Source organism: Puma concolor, chromosome B1, assembly GCF_028749965.1.
Source record: "Puma concolor isolate L17-30 chromosome B1, mPumCon1.1.hap2, whole genome shotgun sequence".
In the NCBI taxonomy this organism is placed as follows: Eukaryota; Metazoa; Chordata; class Mammalia; order Carnivora; family Felidae; genus Puma; species Puma concolor.
The window spans coordinates 918,712-936,227 of NC_141670.1; the positions used below are offsets into that span (position 1 = coordinate 918,712).

At 51.9% G+C, this 17,516-nt stretch overlaps 1 protein-coding gene across 5 annotated transcripts in view; it reads left to right on the forward strand.

Moving 5' to 3' along the window:
• DLGAP2 (DLG associated protein 2) overlaps positions 1-17,516 on the forward strand; it is a 781,526-nt gene that overhangs the window by 221,167 nt on the left and 542,843 nt on the right. The gene's annotated exons all lie outside the window — the stretch shown is intronic.

The window sequence follows — 17,516 nt, forward strand, 5'->3', positions numbered from 1 at the left end:
ATATATCTGCACTCACACCTTCACATACCTTCACTCACATCTGCCCACACCTGCACACACACACACCTGTATCCACATACCTGCCCACACCTGATGCACATACCTACCCACACCTGCATGCACACATACCTGCACTCTCACCTGCACTCACATGTGCACCCACATCTGCACACATCTGCATACACACAGACATGTACACACACACACACACCCCGAAATTCATTTGTTTTACTCACGTTTTCTTTTGATAATCCTTGAGTATTTAATCTTAATTCGGTGACTTCAGACAGCATCTGAATTGCAACTTTCGTTTATATTGTAACTTGGAAAAGCAGGCTTTTTACTGAATACAACCCCCACATAAGCAGTAAAAATAATGGAATAATGGTGTCAGCGGTGGTTATTGAGTGCTTACCTCCTCCCAGGCTCTTTACCAATGGCTGTGCTGTGCTGACTCACTTAATTCCATAGGAAATGTACAGTTGGTGGAATAATTGAACATGTGTGATGGAGCAGGAGCGCAGCACAGGCAGAGCCCCTGAAGTACTCGGTGAGAGGTGGACGAGCTCACAGCAGACCCACATGGGGGCCTCTGGAGCCCGCCCCCACCCAGTGCACAGCTCTGCTTGCTCCCTTGAGGCGCCTGCTTGAGGGTCTCCCCCGGGAGAGGCCTGGGCACCGGAGCCCCCACCAGGGAGCCTGGTGGCGGGGAGCAGCCCCGCCTTCCCACCTTCCCTTTGCAGTCCAGGGGAAAACGCTTGCGGTAACTGGTGGAGGTGTTGGGCTGGGCCGCAGGCAGGGCTGGAGTGGACCAGGGCCACCGTGCACAGGAGTGGATTCCTACCGCCCTCACGAGGTAGGTGCCGCCTCTGCAGGCGTTTTGCGTGTCAGTTTACACATCAAATGATACAGAGGTCGGGGAGAGGGAAGGACGAACAGGTGGGGCACAGAGGATTTGGGGGCAGTGAAACTACTCTGTGTGATACTGTAATGGTGGATACATGTCACTATACATTTGCCCACACCCACAGGATGCCCAACACCAAGAGGGACCCTGGCGTAAACCGTGGGCTCTGGGTGATGACAATGTGTCCGTGCAAGTTCATCAGTGGTAGCGAATGTCCCTCCGGTGGAGATGCTGATCGTGGTGATTGTGCACCTGGGGGGGCCAGAGGGGTACAGGCCGTCTCTGTGCCTTCTCAGATTTGCCGTGAACCTGACACTGCCCTAGAGTACAAACTGGGCTGAAAGGTATGGATGATGTGAACTCAGAACCATGAACACTATCACACAGGTACCGTGCAGAACACATGTCCCATCTACTGTCACCTGGGCTCTGGAAGCTGTGTCTGTGGCACCTGGAGGGGGTCCTGCACATGGGCTCCTGGTCAGTGATGCCCTCTCAGTGGTGTGAGATCAGAGTGTCGGGGGGGGGGGTGGTCCCTGCCCTGGGAACTGACCGTGTCCCATCAGGGCCTGATGGACTGTTTCATCAACTGTGTGAGCCGACAACTGTTACCAGTGTGGATTAAACTTGAAAGCGTGTTGGGTCTCACCAGTGTGTTGTAAACAGCGCAAACACGGAGGAAATGCTCTTTTAATGTTCAGACACCATTACGTGGTTCAGCAAGGAAGCTGCTCACATCACTGACAGACGAGGGAGATTCTGACACGTCTTCATTGTATCCTCTTTTGTCTTGCTCGCTAACACAAGCAACGTTCACGTTAGAGCCGCACTCATTTGTCGGTGACACTGGAGCTCTTTGGCGAATCAGGCTGCAACCAAACATTTCTCTGTGGTCTTATGTGGTGATGGTTGTTGGTCACACGGCCTCCCCCCACACCCCCTAGAAGCAGCTGTTAAACACTGACTGGCACCCACAGCTTGGGGACCTAGACACCCATCTGTTTGACCTTAGTTGTGTTTCTCTGTGATAGAAGAGAACAGGACTGTTGTTTGGACTGGAGTAAATAGGTGCGATTGGAATAGACTTAAAAGGATGTTTATCAGAAAAGCTTTGCAAGGAAAAGTATGTCATTGTTTTTTCGAACCAAGAAGAGCTTTCTCCTTGTGACTAAGAAATGGGAATACGTGATTTTTATGTCCTTGAAAACATATAATTACTTTAATAAAATGCTCTCAAAATTTAGTATATGGAAATGCTTTAATTACTCAATTAAATCAGTGGTATTCTAGACCGGAGCTGTGCTGAGTTCCTAGTACGTTCTGTGGCCTTGATTCCAGGCTTACTAACACACCTGAGATTTTCAGTGCATTTTCTATGATAGATCTCAGACTCCAGAGTGCCCTGACTTTAATACAATTAAAATCTCATAAGCAAATATAAAATTCTAGTGCAAAATTCTTTTAAGGTATAAGCAAGTTCTTTTCTTTTCTTTTTGCCTACGTTCAGCATGTTTAACCATAAACTTCAAATTGTACACGCTCTTGATGTGTCTTTCCTTCTATGTCAGGATCTTGCCTTGGTCTTAAATGATTATCTCAGAACCAGGCAGTGTCAGTCAAGACTCAGGACTTCCGTATATAATTGCACTTTATCCAGACTGAAAATTCTGAGCTCCCAAGGACAACATCATGGAATTGAAAAGATACCCAAAGAGTAGGAGAAAATATTTGCAAATCACATATGATGTGGTTGAGGGGATACCCAGCCCTGGCGTGTCTCCTCTCCCTTTGCCACATATGGGGAACATGGCAGAGAAGCCTCAGCCCAGGAACGCAGGCTCAGAGCAAGACGGAGACGGAGCTACGGCACCTAGAGGCTTCCCCGACCACACGCCTTCCCGGCACAGCAGTGGGGTTCTGCAGGGTGACAGGCCTGCCTCTGCCTCTGCTAGGCCCTACTTGAGGAGGAGTCTTGAGGGAAGCCCAGAAATAGCGGGAGAGACAAGAACACCAGAGGAAATGTTAGCGTCCAGGCCTGAAGGCACAGCAGACACGGAACAGCCCAACTCCTATGCAGGTGAGCGTCAGCCGTCCCGTCAAAGCCCTTACCTGGCGCAGCCTGTCCGGGGCTCTGGCCTTCATGCTGAGAGGCAGAAGGCACAGTCCGAAGAGACGTGCGTCGGAAGCAGACTTGGGTTCAGCTGGTTGTGGAGTATCAGATGGGGTGGGCTGAGGGCTCTGGTGGAAGAAGTGAACTGCACAGGGTGGTGTCAGCAGAGAGATGGAAAGTCAGCAAAAGAATAAAAGGAAATGCCAGAAATCAAAATTCCGTAATGGGTGAAGACTGGGCACAGCCAAGGGAAGAATCTGTGGTTTGGAGGAGTCGTCCATGGAAGCTTACCCAACTGGAAATCAAGGGCAGAGAGAATGAAAAATAAAGGAACAGGCCGGCCAAGCCCCATGGGGTAGTTACAAAAGGCTGGCGTACGTGTGATAGTCGACACATGACGTTATGTGTTTACCAGAGCTCGTACAACAGAGCAACTGAGTGAGCCCTGAAGTCAGGGGTGCCCTTGGCTTAATAAGGGCGTGCCAGTGCTGTTTGTTAGTTTTCACAGACACACCCCAGTGGTGCACATGTTGACCATGGGGATGCTGGGGTGGGGCATAGGGGGCATCAGCGGGGACATGGGGGTCTCTGTACTTTCTGCTCAGTGTTTCTGTGAGCCTAAAAATGCTCTAAAAATGGACAAAGATTCTGAATAAACAGATTTCCAAAGATACTCAGATGTCAAACAAGCATGTGGAAAGATGCCCCACACTTTGGCCACTGGAGAAATGCAAGTGAGTGCCAGCCACGGTCCGGTGCCACCCCACATCCATCAGGGTGCCTATAGGGATCAGGAAGAACCATGGGGAATAGCACATGCTGGTGAGGGTGTGGAGAGATTGAGACCCTTGTGTGTTGCTGGTGGGAGTGTGAAGGCTCAGTCGTGGTGGAAGGCGGCTCGCGGTCGCTCAGTAGGTCAATTATTGTACCGCCCGGCGGTTCCTCTCGAGGTGCACACCCAGCAAGGAGAGAGGAAAGCTCACATCCATGCAAAACTTGTACTGGAATGTCCTCACACGCATCGTTCTCAGCAGCCAAAGAGTGTGAACAATCCAGGTGTCTGTCAGGAGGTGAACGGAGGGGTAAGACGTGGCACTCCAGTGAGGTGGGGAATTAGGGATAAGAAGGGATCTAACACACTACGCAGCGTGGATGGACCACGAAGGCACGGTGCTCTGACAACGCCAGACGCAGGACGTCACGTATTGTGAGTATGTGTATGGGGAACGTCCGGAGCAGGCAGACCCACTGAGGCAGGAGGTCACGTGGTGTCCAGGGTGGAGGGGCACGGGGATGGCTGTCCCTGGGTGTAGGGTTTCCTTTCGAAGTGATGTCAGTGTTCTAGAATTATTGCAGTGGTGGTTGCCCTTGTCTATAAATGTGCTAAAAACCAGTGTGCACTTTGAGTGGTTTTTTACGTCAGTGTGTTATTTCTTTCAACGTTTATTTATTTTTGGGACAGAGAGAGACAGAGCATGAACGGGGGAGGGGCAGAGAGAGAGAGGGAGACACAGAATCGGAAACAGGCTCCAGGCTCTGAGCCATCAGCCCAGAGCCTGATGCGGGGCTCGAACTCACGGACCGCGAGATCGTGACCTGGCTGAAGTCGGACGCTTAACCGACTGCGCCACCCAGGCGCCCCGTGTGTTATTTCTTAATAAACCTGTTAAAAACTCATGACTTATGACTTGGATAGGTGGCCGTGATCTATGACTTGTATGCCAAAAAGCCAGACCCTCTCCGTGACAACGAGGCAGTTTTGCGTGTTCCTGTCTCGTCTCCTCTTCTGCCGGTGGTTTGTAAACATTCCTCGTGGACCAGAGTGGGTAGAGGTGTACTAGCTTCCTCCCTCTTCTACTCCACTTCTGGGTGCTGAGAAAACGAAATCATTCTACCCCCGGAGATTTGTCCTGAAGAATACCTCCTACCTTTAGTGTTTCTGGTGACAACCTATGTCCACACCTGCTTCTTGACTGCAGGACGCCGAGTCTGTGTGCGGGTGGGTGGGGGGGTGGTCTTGCAAATGGCTCACGTCAGGGTGACACGGTCAACACTGCGGGTGTCTGGCACCACGATGTGACATGTTCTGATGGAGCGAAACCTCTCTCCCCAACGGGGCGCACTTCAAGCTGCTGCTCCAGGTTATTGCCAGTTGGTTTTACATGTTCACTGTTGAGCTCCTGCCTTTGCTGGGTTATTTTGAGTTGTTGGGGAAGGAGGTGCATATTTTCATTCATATCTGGCAAAATCTGTAAAACTGTCTTTATTCTTTACAGGATATAGAGAACATTTTCTCATTTTTGTAGACTGTTTATTGGGTCTCAAGGCCATGGGGAGGGTGGTCCGGAAGAGAGGGAACAGCCGGGTTCTCATCTTGGCTTGGTCGTAATTCAACATGGATCTTTGTCTGGCAGGGCATTTCAAAGCTGTATTTGCTTTTCCTAACGTTTAAAAGGCTTTGTGCAAGGCAGCTTAACTTCTGTGTGTTTTATTGAATGAGGTTTCTTTAAACGTTCCAAAATGAGAATAACGCAGCTCTGAAACGTTAATAACAAAAAGTGTACAAGACGTCTTATTACAAAAATAACTTTGCAGCTGGCGCCCCCCGCCAGTGAGCCTGTGGTTCACCGCAGAATCAGTGGTGTTCCCCTGGGCAGGGCAGCGTGATGAGGGAGGGACCAGTTCCTGCACTCCCTGGCGTCTGAGGGGGAGTCAGCAGATGAGACTTCTTGAGGCAGAAGAAATTTAAATCTGGGTGTGGTGATCGCCATTCCAGCATCTGGATGGGGCCCGTATTATTAAAATCCTTCAAAAAGCAGTCAGGACGACTCCACAAAGGATCCTAATGGCAACAAGAGTCTCCTCTAATGGGATTATAATGACAAAATAATAAAAGCATTAAGCAGATGGAGATGAGAGCATTAAACATACAGATCTCCAAATAGTTGGGAGAACAGCTAAGACCAGCAAGAACCCCACCGAATATCCCCCACGAGGAAAGAAATGGTATTTGAGCCTCACGGAAGCAGGCGTAGGGGATCTGTGTGTGCGTTCTTTCCCAAAAACGTGCTGTCACCAGGTGATTGCGTCACGCTTTTCTTAGTAGCATGCACCTGACTTGCGGCCGGGGAGGGGAGGTGTTGTGCTTTGACATTTGAGCAGGAAGTGCTCCTGGTTTTTACAGTAGCGGCTTATGCTTGCGCCTGGTGATGGCGGTCTTCCGTTGTCACGTCACCTGTGTTTGCCCCGTCGGCATCGGGAAGGACCAGGCTCTGCTGACACTTGATCTGAAGACCAGGTGTCTTCAGGCCAGGTGCAGGGACTTGAGGCCAGGTGCCCTTGCTTGATCGTGCTTGGCGGGTTTTGTGCTTTACCCGTGGAGGTTCTGTTTTCCCAATGGCGTGAGCTCACTTCGTGTCTCTGTCACATTTGGCAGTTCTCCCCATACTTCAGATTTTTTATTACTGTTACATGTGTTACGGTGATCTGTGTTTGGGGTTACAGCTCGCTGAAAAGCTCAGGTGATGGTTAGCATTTTTTAGCAATGAAGTATTTTGAATTCGAGTGTGTGCATTATGGCAGACGTGATGGTATTGCACATGTGAGACGGGGTAGTGTAAACGTGTTTATGTGCACCGGGAAACCAAAAATTCACTTGACTTGCTTTATGGCGTCTGAGGCAGAAATGGCGTTGCCCCGGAGGTGAGCCCGTTCCTCCTGAAGGTGAAGGTGTCGGGCGACCGGAGCGCCTGGCACAGGCCAGGCCTGAGGCCCCATGTCTCAAACTTCAAAAAAAGGACCCGTAAAAATGATCAAAAATCAAATGCTTTTATTTTCAGAAAAATCTTACATAATGTTTTTGTCTATTTGTTTCAGAATAAAATTACTTTATACCTATATACGCTTGTGGTAATAATTTACACTTATTTATATAAAGTCTGCATAGCGTATTCGGGATCTTGAGAGAATGCGTATGAGTGCGTTAGGGTCACCATCAGACCGTAGGGTTAAGAAATGCTGGTTTGCGTGAGGAGTATATTCTGACGTTTACCTCACGGTCGTCGCCTGACATCCATGTACCACTTCCTTGGTATGTTTTGTTCTTTCAGATGCTCTGTTGATGCAGGTGTTCTGGTTGGACTCCCACAGGCCATGACAGTTGGCATGCGGAGGGGACTGCCTGTGGTCTCCACGTGGGCTCCACGTGTGCAGCGGGCTCTGCCTCAGTGTGTCTTTACTGTGCACTTCCACGCATCTGCTCCGTCGAATGCCCTCGACAAATGCACAGTGAAAACCAGCATAATGACTCCAACATCGAGTCAGAAGATTGTTTCGCAGAAAAAGGAAGGGGCTTTGGCCTTACCCACCTTGATTGACGGACAGCATCGGTTCAAGTCTGTATATTGATTTTTCGGTCCATCTCTGTGATCAGGAACAGTAAGCCGTCCGCCTGGTTGGTAAGGCCAACCCTCCTCGAAATTTTCTTTAAGCCAGAAATCCACCTTAGTGTCTCAGTAGGGTTTTCGAAGTGCCCCTGGCCAGAAGAAGTGCCTACCTGTTCATTTTATCAGGTTGTTAGGTTTGAACAATTTGCTGAGTATTTCAGTGCTAACGTAGTAGTACTTATTTAAAAACTGCACAAACTTCCGGTTATAAGTAAGTCCCGAGGGTGCAAGATAGAGCATGGTGACTATTGTTCGTGACACCGTGTCGTATATTTGCAGGTGGCTAAGAGACTCAATCTTTAACGTTTTCATCACAAGAAAAAAAAATTAGTGACTACGTGTGGTGACAGAAGTTAACTACAATTATTGTGGAGACCATTGGCAATATGTACAACTATCTGTTAGGTTGTACACGTGAAACTAATGTTATATGTCAGTTGTACCTCAATGAGAATGCACGTAAACTGAAACAAAGATACTCACATCTCATTGTCAAACAGCCATGTGCACTTACTAATGGAACACGTATCCCCGTGGGCTCTCATGGCTTCCCCGACTTGCTATTTCCTGTTCCCATACTGAGTTTTTCCTTGGGCCTTGAATGAAGGGCCGACCAGAGACCCAGCCTCACAATGATATGACCCATTGGAAGGAACATAGTACAATTTAATGAAGAAACTGAACTCTCTTAAGGTGATGGTTTAGGTGGCCCAACAGATATTGAGGACTGGTCTCTTTTCCTTGAAAGTTTATGTGATCTGGTGGCCTTGTCCCCCAGGTGCCCTGGAGCACAGTCTGGGGACTGTGATGCTAACACTTTCACTGTCTCCCTGTGAGTCGTGTAGTCTGGGTTATGGCACATGCACCGTGTGCCTGCCCCTGGGTGAACTCGACACACGGGGCTCTGGCGGAGCTTTGGCCCTGCAGCTGCTGGCGGTGGGTAGAGTCTGAAGCACAGAGCTCTGAGGGTCCCTCGGGCACCCCTCGGCCAGGCTCAGGGAGGAGACCGCCAGCAGCCAGGAGACACCGTGGAGAAGGCAGGTCTGGAGTCAGCGGGTGGAGGGAACTGCATTGCAGAGAGGGCGGGTGCGAGTGTGCGTCAGCTGGAGGAAGGGACCTTCATGGCCGGAAGGCCCCACGGGCAGGTGCTTAAGATCCAGAAGGCACTGAATTCTCTGTTGAAGAGTTTCAGGGTTTTATTGTGGAAAGTGTGCATCCGTGGAAGTGTCAGGGTTTTACTGTGGAAAGCGTGCATCCGTGGAAGTGTCAGGGTTTTATTGTGGAAAGTGTGCATAAATGTACCTCTGCACCATTCTTCAGTCTACAGCTCGGCAGCATGAAGTCCGTTCACAGAGTTGTGCGAACATCATTTTCATCTTGTTCATAGTCCCAGAGACCCTACACCGCCGCCCTAGCCCCGGGGACCCCACTCTATGTTCTTCTGTATGAGTTTGCCCATTCCAGGCACATTATCATTACTTGACCTGAGTGAGTCATATGGTGTTCGCCCTTCTGTGTCCACACATCTCTCGTGCCATGACGTTTGCAGGGTTTATCTGCGTTGTGGCGGGAGTCAGAACCTCATTCACTTCTCCAGCAGAATAACGTTTCTGTGTATGTGTGCCCTGCATCTTGTTCATTTCTCTAGTGGATGTTTGGGGAGTTTCCACCTCTTGGCCCCAGTACGCCTGAGGCCCTGCTCTCACCCCCTTGGCTCTCTACACCCAGGGTGGCATTACCAGATCATAGGTTGATCCCGTGTGTAACTTTTTAAGGAACGGTGAAATTGTCCACTGTGGCTGCAGCGTTTTATGTTCCCACTAGCTGTGCGCACAGATTCCAGTTGTCCACATCACTTGTTACTTGTTCTTTTGAACAAGTGGATGTGAGGTGGTCCCACGGTGGCTTTGACTTAGTGTTCTCTAGGCAGGTGGTGGTGAGCAGCTTCCCGTGTATTCACTGGCCACCTGTAGGTCTTCTGTGGAGACATGTCTCTTCAAGTCCTTTGACAATTTTTGAATTGCTTTGTTTTTGTTGACTTGTAGGAGTTCTTTGTATATTATGGATATTAATCCCTCCTCAGTCAGTCGGATGATTTGAGAATATTTTCTCCCATTCCGTGGACTGTCTTTCATGAGGAGGCTGGATTTTATTATTGACTAGAAATATAGTAAGTCTTGATATCCCAAATTTCTTATCTATTTCTTGCCATATTCAGCCCAATCAGACGCCAGTGTTTCTTCTTCAGAAAGCCTTCTTTCTCTTGTCCAGGCGTGTCCCTTGCTGCTGCTTAGAAGTTAGCTACCCCCTTCTCAGCTTGCCTGGTCCTGTCTGACCGCTTCCCCTCGGCACGGAGAGTCTGCAGAGCATTTGAGAGCGGACCCCCACCTCCTGGCTGGCTCCCATGGGCACTGCCTCTGCCTCAGCCGCAGAGTTGGCGGAGTGGGCGTGGTGGTGCCTAATGGGGGGGGCTTGTGCAAGTTACTGGTGTGCTGCACACCAGCACGCAGAGCTCCACCCGGTATGCAGCAAGCACTCGAAAGTTGCTGCTGTTTTTACCTAGGTGTTTTTTTATATTCAGTCGGACTGGAGGAAGCATTGATCGTTTGTACTATCTCCTGAGTTCTTTTACCCCAGGTATGAGGAGTTTTCAGCAGTCAGCCAAGGATGTGAATTACTGCTTCGTGCTTGTACTGCAAGGGGCTTTTTCCATGGAGGGTTTATAAAGGATTTTTATGAAGTGATACAGATTGTCTCTTTGTAGGGAAAAAAATATATAGCCCTATAAAGAAAACCAGCGGTGCTCTCGACGGAAGTGAAGGCCAGGAGGTTTAAGAAAACGAGGATTCTTTGCTAGAATGTAGAATTATCTTGAGAAATAAATGCCACGGGCGTGTTTGCAAATTTGAGGATTTCTGAGTCTCAGCACCTCACCCCTGTGAGTACTGAAGACCTGCTAACACTTATAACCACATGGGACTCTGCCAGGCACCCGGGGCACCCTCATCCTTCTTCTGTGTGGCCTTGTACTCAGCGTCAGAGCCGGCACCCCTGGTCTGGGAGCTGAGTACTCACGTCCATTCATGACTGTGGGGCCCTTACAGGTGGCTCTGACCCTCCCCTGGCTTCACACCGAGAACCGTCTTAAGACGGACTTGTCAGGTGGATACATTTGCTCTAGTCTCCTGTTTCTGTCTACACCTTCCCTTTAAGGCAGTGAGTTGTTTGGAAAACAAGAGCTGCGGCTCACTGATACTGTGGCTCGGAGCGCAGAGGGTGGGCCTTGGGGTCTGGCCGGTTTGGGTGCACGCGGTAGACGGTCAGCACATCCCCTCAACACCCAGCTGCTGATGGACCTGGAGCTTGCTGATGCGGAGACCCGGGCGTGGAAGCAGACACTTCACCGCGCTGCCTGGACCCGCCTGCACGTCTCTGAGCCTCAGCTTCCTCCTCTGTTCGCGAGGCTCTGAGGGTGCGGTAGGTGCGCAGCCGTACGAGGGCGTCTCCTCCATACAGAAGCCTGTGCTGGATGGAAGGAAGTGGCGGCAACAGGCCGTCCGGCACCGGGCGCGCCTGTTTCACCCCGTGTCCCACAGGTGGCTTCGGGGTGCCAGTTCCCACCCGGGGGTAGAAGTCGTTTCTGGGTTTTGTCGGAAGCATGTCCTTGACAGACACAGTGGAGAGAGCCCTGGGCTCAGACTTGGCGGCCTCGGTCACGGCCCAGGGCACCGCCGGCCTGCGTGTCCTCGCACATAGAGGCGGGTGGGTGGACGGGGGCTTGGTGCCTTCCGATGCCGACGTTCTCTGCTTCTGTCAGGTGTCAGTGTGCCGACCCCGTGTCCACCATCCACAGCAGAAACACCCCAGCTGGCAGCTGGAGACCAGAAGCGCCCCCCACCCCATCGGGAAGCACCCTCCCCCTTATTTCTTAGGGTGTGGGTGCAGATTCGGCTCGCCCTGCTCCAGACCACAGCCAAGCCCAAGCCGCCGACCTGGGACTGCCCGCGTGGACCATCCAGAGGAAGGGACTGACCCAGAGAGCCAGTGCGGACAGCGCTCAACTCGAGCGTCAGCACCCCGGGACCCAGCCAGCGTGCAGACTCACTCGAGCACGGGGGTGTTCGGAAACAGGCTGCCACCGTTGGGTCAGTTTTCATTGTCGTTGTTATTTAGTTTGGGTCGCCGCGTGTGGTGTGAGTGACCGACGTGAGAAGTAAACGAAAGCCGTGAAGACAAGTGTCCGTGTTCTTCATTGGCCGTTACAACAGCGACAGCCTGAATGTGCCGCGTCTGACCCCGGGGCAGGCTGCTAGACCGCACGGCACCGTGATGCTGACTGCATGCGTGTGTCTAAACTTTGAGCTGAAACAGAACAACCGCCAAGTGTCCCAGACATGCTTCCAAGTCAGAGGGAAGTAAAGCAAGTATTTACAGAGTTCGTACTCTGTGTGACGTTTCACGTATCTCTGCCACAGCCATGGTGGCGCTGAGGCTGGTCTGGGCTTTTGCCAACGCTGGGGGAATATGGCGCCGTTTGGGCTCTCGTTCTGATCCGGGAGACGGGCATTCTGGAACCGGCTCAGGAGGCCTGCCTGGCCTGACTGTCCCTTCAGTACGTTTTAGTGCCGAGTGTTGGTTATGGGTGGGGCAGGTACATGAGCTTCAGAGTCAGGCTCGGGCCTCAGATGGAATGCTGTGTAGACCGCTTATTTAATCCCTCAGAACCTTAATTTACATAGGTGGAGAACAGCGTTGTCAGGATTAAACGAAGTAATGCATGTGGTTAGCACATGGGTCATCTCTGAAACATCAGTTTCCCTGTCCGTTCCCCAGGTACGGAGTGAGTCAAGGTGATTCATGTGGAGAAAATTTTGCAGAGAGAAATGTTTCAAAGGAGAGTAGACCAATCAAATTTATATAGGATTTTTTATGATGTTTCATAAAATGAAACCCTAATAAAGCCTACAGTGTATCTGAGAACAAGCATCCTGAATGGCAGAATTTGGTTAAATTCCCTGAAAATCTATAATTCGTCAAGGGAAGATGGTTTGAGATGGCTCTGTTCTGCCTTATGGTTCCTGTCCGTCCCCAGATGTGGGACTGAGGGAAGCGTGTTCATGACGGCCAGGAGCCGTGTGGGTCAGGGTCCTGGAGCTAAGTCCATGGGTGCCCTGACATGAGTCCCCAAGTGTTTTAGCACCTTGATCAAACCCTGCCCTGGTGCTGTCCTCCCAGGATGTGGGGTTGGGCAGGGCTGGCGGGAGGAGTCTGCACGGCCCTTTCCACCACATGCCTTCCAGGTAGATTTCCTTTGGGTTGACGCTAACAGGAGCTGACCTCATCCATGGTCCATGTGTTGACAGCCCATGTGACTTTCCTATGACTGCCTGGTCTCCTGGGCAGCATTGGCGAGGATTTCCTTCTCCAAGGACAATTTACAGCCAAACTCCCCCAAATGTCAGGAGACGAAGGGGCTCTGTCCCCACAGCAGCGAACAGCCGTTAGGTGACCTGATTTGGAGGAAAGAAGAAGGGCCCTGTATGCATCAGGCCCCACGGCCTGTCCCGCACTGTGTGGCTTAACGTCTCGACACCCTAGGAGGGAGTTTACAATCACGAGCAAGTACATGGGGAAATCGGGATCAAACCCCTATTTCTCGTCCTGCCTCAGCCCTCCAGGTCTTCTTACCGCACGCACCTTGGACATTTCCCATTGTTCTAGATCTTCTCAGCTGCTGTTCCTGCTGGGCAGCTCCTCCTGGGGGTTGGCTGTGACCCGGGTGGCACATGCCCCTGGCACTTGGCTCTGAGGGCATCACGATACAGGAAGGCATCCCTGTGTCCGGTGTCTTTCCTGAGTGACAGAAAGACGAGGGAGGTCCTGCTCTGCAAACCTGCAGGGGTCTAACCGGGGGACATTTCCACATCTGCACCTCCCTCCCCGCTTGCTCCATGCAGGTCACATCTCCAGTGACCACACAGGCAAGAAGCAAAGCCCACTGCCTGAAAACCTGAGGGACCCCTGCACTCCCCCCACCGCAGCCACCTTCAACCTTGAAAACCGCGGGACCCCTATGCTCCCCTCCCTCCCCACAGCCACCTTGAAGACCCTGGGGACCCCTGCACTCCCTTCTCCTCCCCCCCCCCCCGCCACTTCCCAGCATCTAGCGTCAAACTGTGGGCTTTTGTGGTTGCCCCGGAAACCCTGCCAGCAGACAACCAGGGCAAACTCCATGTTTGCCCAGATGTTCTGCTCCCTGGTCTTACTGTGGACCTTGGGAATTTCGCTGTCTTCCCTGTGAGGCTGTCCTCACCTTTCCTGCTGGGGCTGGGAATCGGTCCCAGTAGACAATGAGCTTCATTTCCACTTGCAATGCTGCTGCTATGTCCGTGGAGCTCGGCTGTGCTTTGAGGCTGGCTTCCTTCCAGTGTGGATGAACAGATGATAGACGGGTTCTCCTAATGTTTATCTGCTAATCCCTGGTGCACCTGTATGGTGTTGTAACAGCACACGTAGTGTATGTTATGGTAAGGAGTTGATGTTGTCTGTGGCTGCAGCGAGCTTCCTCAGAAGGACTTCTGGCCCTCGATACGGCTTCGTGCGGAAGCTAGCCCACAGCTGTAGGAAGAACCCCTCCAGAAGGGTCCTGGACCTGTTTGGCTCTCACAGACTCTGCCATGACCCGTGTGTTGTGGCCTCACAGTGTCGCGTGTTGGTACTTCAGATGGAGTATGTTCTCTTGCCCTAAGTATTCTTACCTGCTTGGTGCCCTTAGTATTCAGACCAAAAAGTAGGCACCAGATACCTGCAAACGTGTACTGGGATTTTATGAATGTGTGTGTTTAATGAGAATGTAGATTTTAGCTTCAGGGTCACCGTGAAACCCGGAAATATCAGTGTCCACAGACTGAGGCCCTCCAAGTCTCTTGGCAAAGTGTAACGTTCATTCTTTGCTCCAAAGCTTTGGTTAACACTCAGCCTAAGAGTATTTTACTGCCTAACTTCATTTCTTAGCTGTTCATTCCACGTGAAGGACTAGAAATGTGATTTCTTGGTCTCAAAACGTCTTTGGCAACACAGGAGATCATCAACGGATTCCTTGTACATCTCTTTCTCTTGTTCTGACCTGGCTTGACCCCTCTATAGTTTGTGGCCTCAAAGTCCTTCCAGAAGCTGGTGTCCCCTGGACCACGTGCGCCCCCTTCTCTCCTGGACACTGCCTGCCTGGCCTCCTCTTGACCTTCAGATACCGCCGTGCCTGGGCTCTGACCCTCCAGCTTGATGTGCCCCCTCTGGCATCAGGGGTCATGCATCAGCCCTGCTCCCTCCTCCCCCAGCCCTGGCCTAAACCTGGGCCTGCGCAGTGCACGAGTCCTGGTCTTCTGCCTCATTCCCAACTGTGCCAAGGACCCCGCTGTCCCCACTTGTCTGTCCTCGGACCCTACAGCCCACCAGCACTGCAACTTTTACGTCCCCAACAGGTATGCATCTCCTCTCCACAGCTGCCCTTCTGCCCCCATCCCCTCCCACCTATGTCTGCCGCCCCCCCATCCCGCTTCCATCTCCCCTCCGTCCCCCCATCCCCCCTGCCCCCTCTCCGTCCCCCTCTCCATCTCCCCCCCGTCCCCTGTCACCTGCTCCCCCATCACCCCCTCCATCCCCATCACCCCCTCCATCCCCTCCGCCATCTGCCCATCACCCCCTCTGTCACCCCATTTCCTCTTCCATCCCCCTTCCATCCCCCCTCCTTCCCCCCTCCGTCACTGTCCCCCGTCCCTCCCTCCATCCCCCCTGCCCCCCTATGCCCCCCCTTCCGTCACCGTCCCCCCACCTCCTCTCCATCCCCCTCCATCCCCCTCACCCCCTCTTCGTCCCCCCTCCATCACCGTCCCCCCCTCTGTCCCCCCTTCATAACCACCTCTGTCCCCCTTCTGTCCCCCCTCCACCCCCCTCTGCCCCCTACTCCGTCCCCCCCTCCATCCACTGCCCCATCCCTCCTCCATTCCTCCTACCCCATCCCCCCTTCCTTTTCCCCCACCCCATCTCCCCCAGCTAAACCTCCTTCATGTACCTTGGGAAGTTTCCTAAAAGACTCTGAGTTCCTGAAGGACAGGATCCCACGTTACTTGTCTAGTTCTGATGCCTGTGTCATTGTGAGTCCGAGTGGATGTGTGTGAATTTTGGACAGCCCTACGGTTGCCTCGCAAGCTGCATTTACACACGGGGCAGACACTGTATCTCCATTGGCGTTCAGGGATGGTTGGAGGACTGGGGAGCCCAGGATAGTCACAGCTCAGAGGAGATCACAGCGTGCTGAAGCCAGGCCAAATGTATATTTGTTACAGGTGACACCAGACCTCAAAAGCCATCCCGTTTCACTGTATGCATGACCAGTTTATGCTACATGTGAGTGCATTTTGCTGTAGCGACTTAGGAAACAGAATGTCCAAAGCCAATGAGACGATGGGGTGGCTGGTCTCACATGGCTCATGTTGTATTTATACCTGAAGTAGACACCTGTTAACTCCTCTGTCGAGGTGCTGAGAACAAGTCCAGTGCTGCTTTGTTCTGTGCAATAATCTCAAAGTCCATAAACATGCCTGGAAATGATTGAAAAAATGAAGAGTATTACATGCAATTAAGATAAAGCATTTTTTAAAAAATTTTTTAACATTTATTTATTTTTGAGAGAGAGAGAGAGACAGCATGAACAGGGGAGGGGCAGAGAGACAGAGAGGGAGACACAGAATCTGAAGCAGGCTCCGGGCTCTGAGCTGTCAGCTCAGAGCCCGACGCGGGGCTTGAACTCATGAACTGTGAGATCATGACCTGAGCCGAAGTCAGATGCTTAACCGAATGAGCCACCCAGCCGCCCCAAAAATAAAGCATTTTTATTGCCTTAGACACACTTTTATGTGGTTAATGTAGAAAACCAGATTTAAGTATGTAAGAGAACAGTTTGGTGGGAGTCAGGGTGGAATTGGGGTGGGGATTGTACTCATTTATGAAGTGTTGGTGTTTCTGTGCACGCTCGGTTTTTTATTTTTATTAAAAAAATTTTTTAACGTTTGTTCATTCTTGAGAGACAGAGACAGAATGTGAGCAAGGGAGGGGCGGAGAGAGAGAGGGACACAGCATCGGAAGCAGGCTCCAGGCTCTGAGCTGTCGGCCCAGGGCCCGTCGCGGGGCTCGAACTAAAGAACCGTGAGATCGTGACTTGAGCCAAAGTCGATGCTTTCAGGAAAATACTGAAATAACTCGAATCACTGATGAAAAGTCTGAGTGATGTGTTGCAAATGAGGCTCAGCTGTGACGATGCAGTGAGGAGAATCTTCAAGTCCTTGTTTTTCAGGGAGGTGTCAGTAGCACTGCCATCCTTGGAGAGATGGCAGATAGGAGTCTGTCTCCCTGGAAAGCCAGAGCTGTCACCCCCGTGTGGACGCTGAAGACCTGACACCCAGGAGGCCCCTTTCAGCACCCACAGTCTCCTCCCGCCTCTGCCTGTTGGCAGGTGCACACAGGCTTCATGCCAGGAAACAGTCCGTTCGTGGAGGTTCCCTGGCCCCTGCCCCACGGCCTCCTGCTCCTCTCGCCCGGCGCTGGCTGGGGTCTCCCCCAGAGTGCCCAGCTGCTTAGGGGGATCCGAGAACACAGAGCTCTTCCTGGGTGGTCTGGGGTCATGATGGGAACGGAGGAGTGAGATATGGCTGAGGCTTTGGGGTCCTGTGTCCTCAGCGTGGGGCCTTGGGCAGCAGCGTGGAGACTGGTTTGGGTGCTGAAGGCACCCTCCGCGGGGACCGGAGCGTCGGGACGTACAGTTCACCACGTTAGCAAAGTGCCTCCTGTGAGTGAGCCTGCCCCTCCTCAGAACACTGGAAAGATGAGCTTTGTTACCAGCCATTACGTGGAGGTGGGTCTTCGCAGAAGGTGTATGGGTTCAGGGGTGTTCCGCAAAGAACCTGCCTGACATTGATCTGCACGAACTGATCATACTCGTACCGGAGTGCCATGCACTGTGATACTCCTCCAGCCTGTGTAGTTTCCAGGGAGAGGA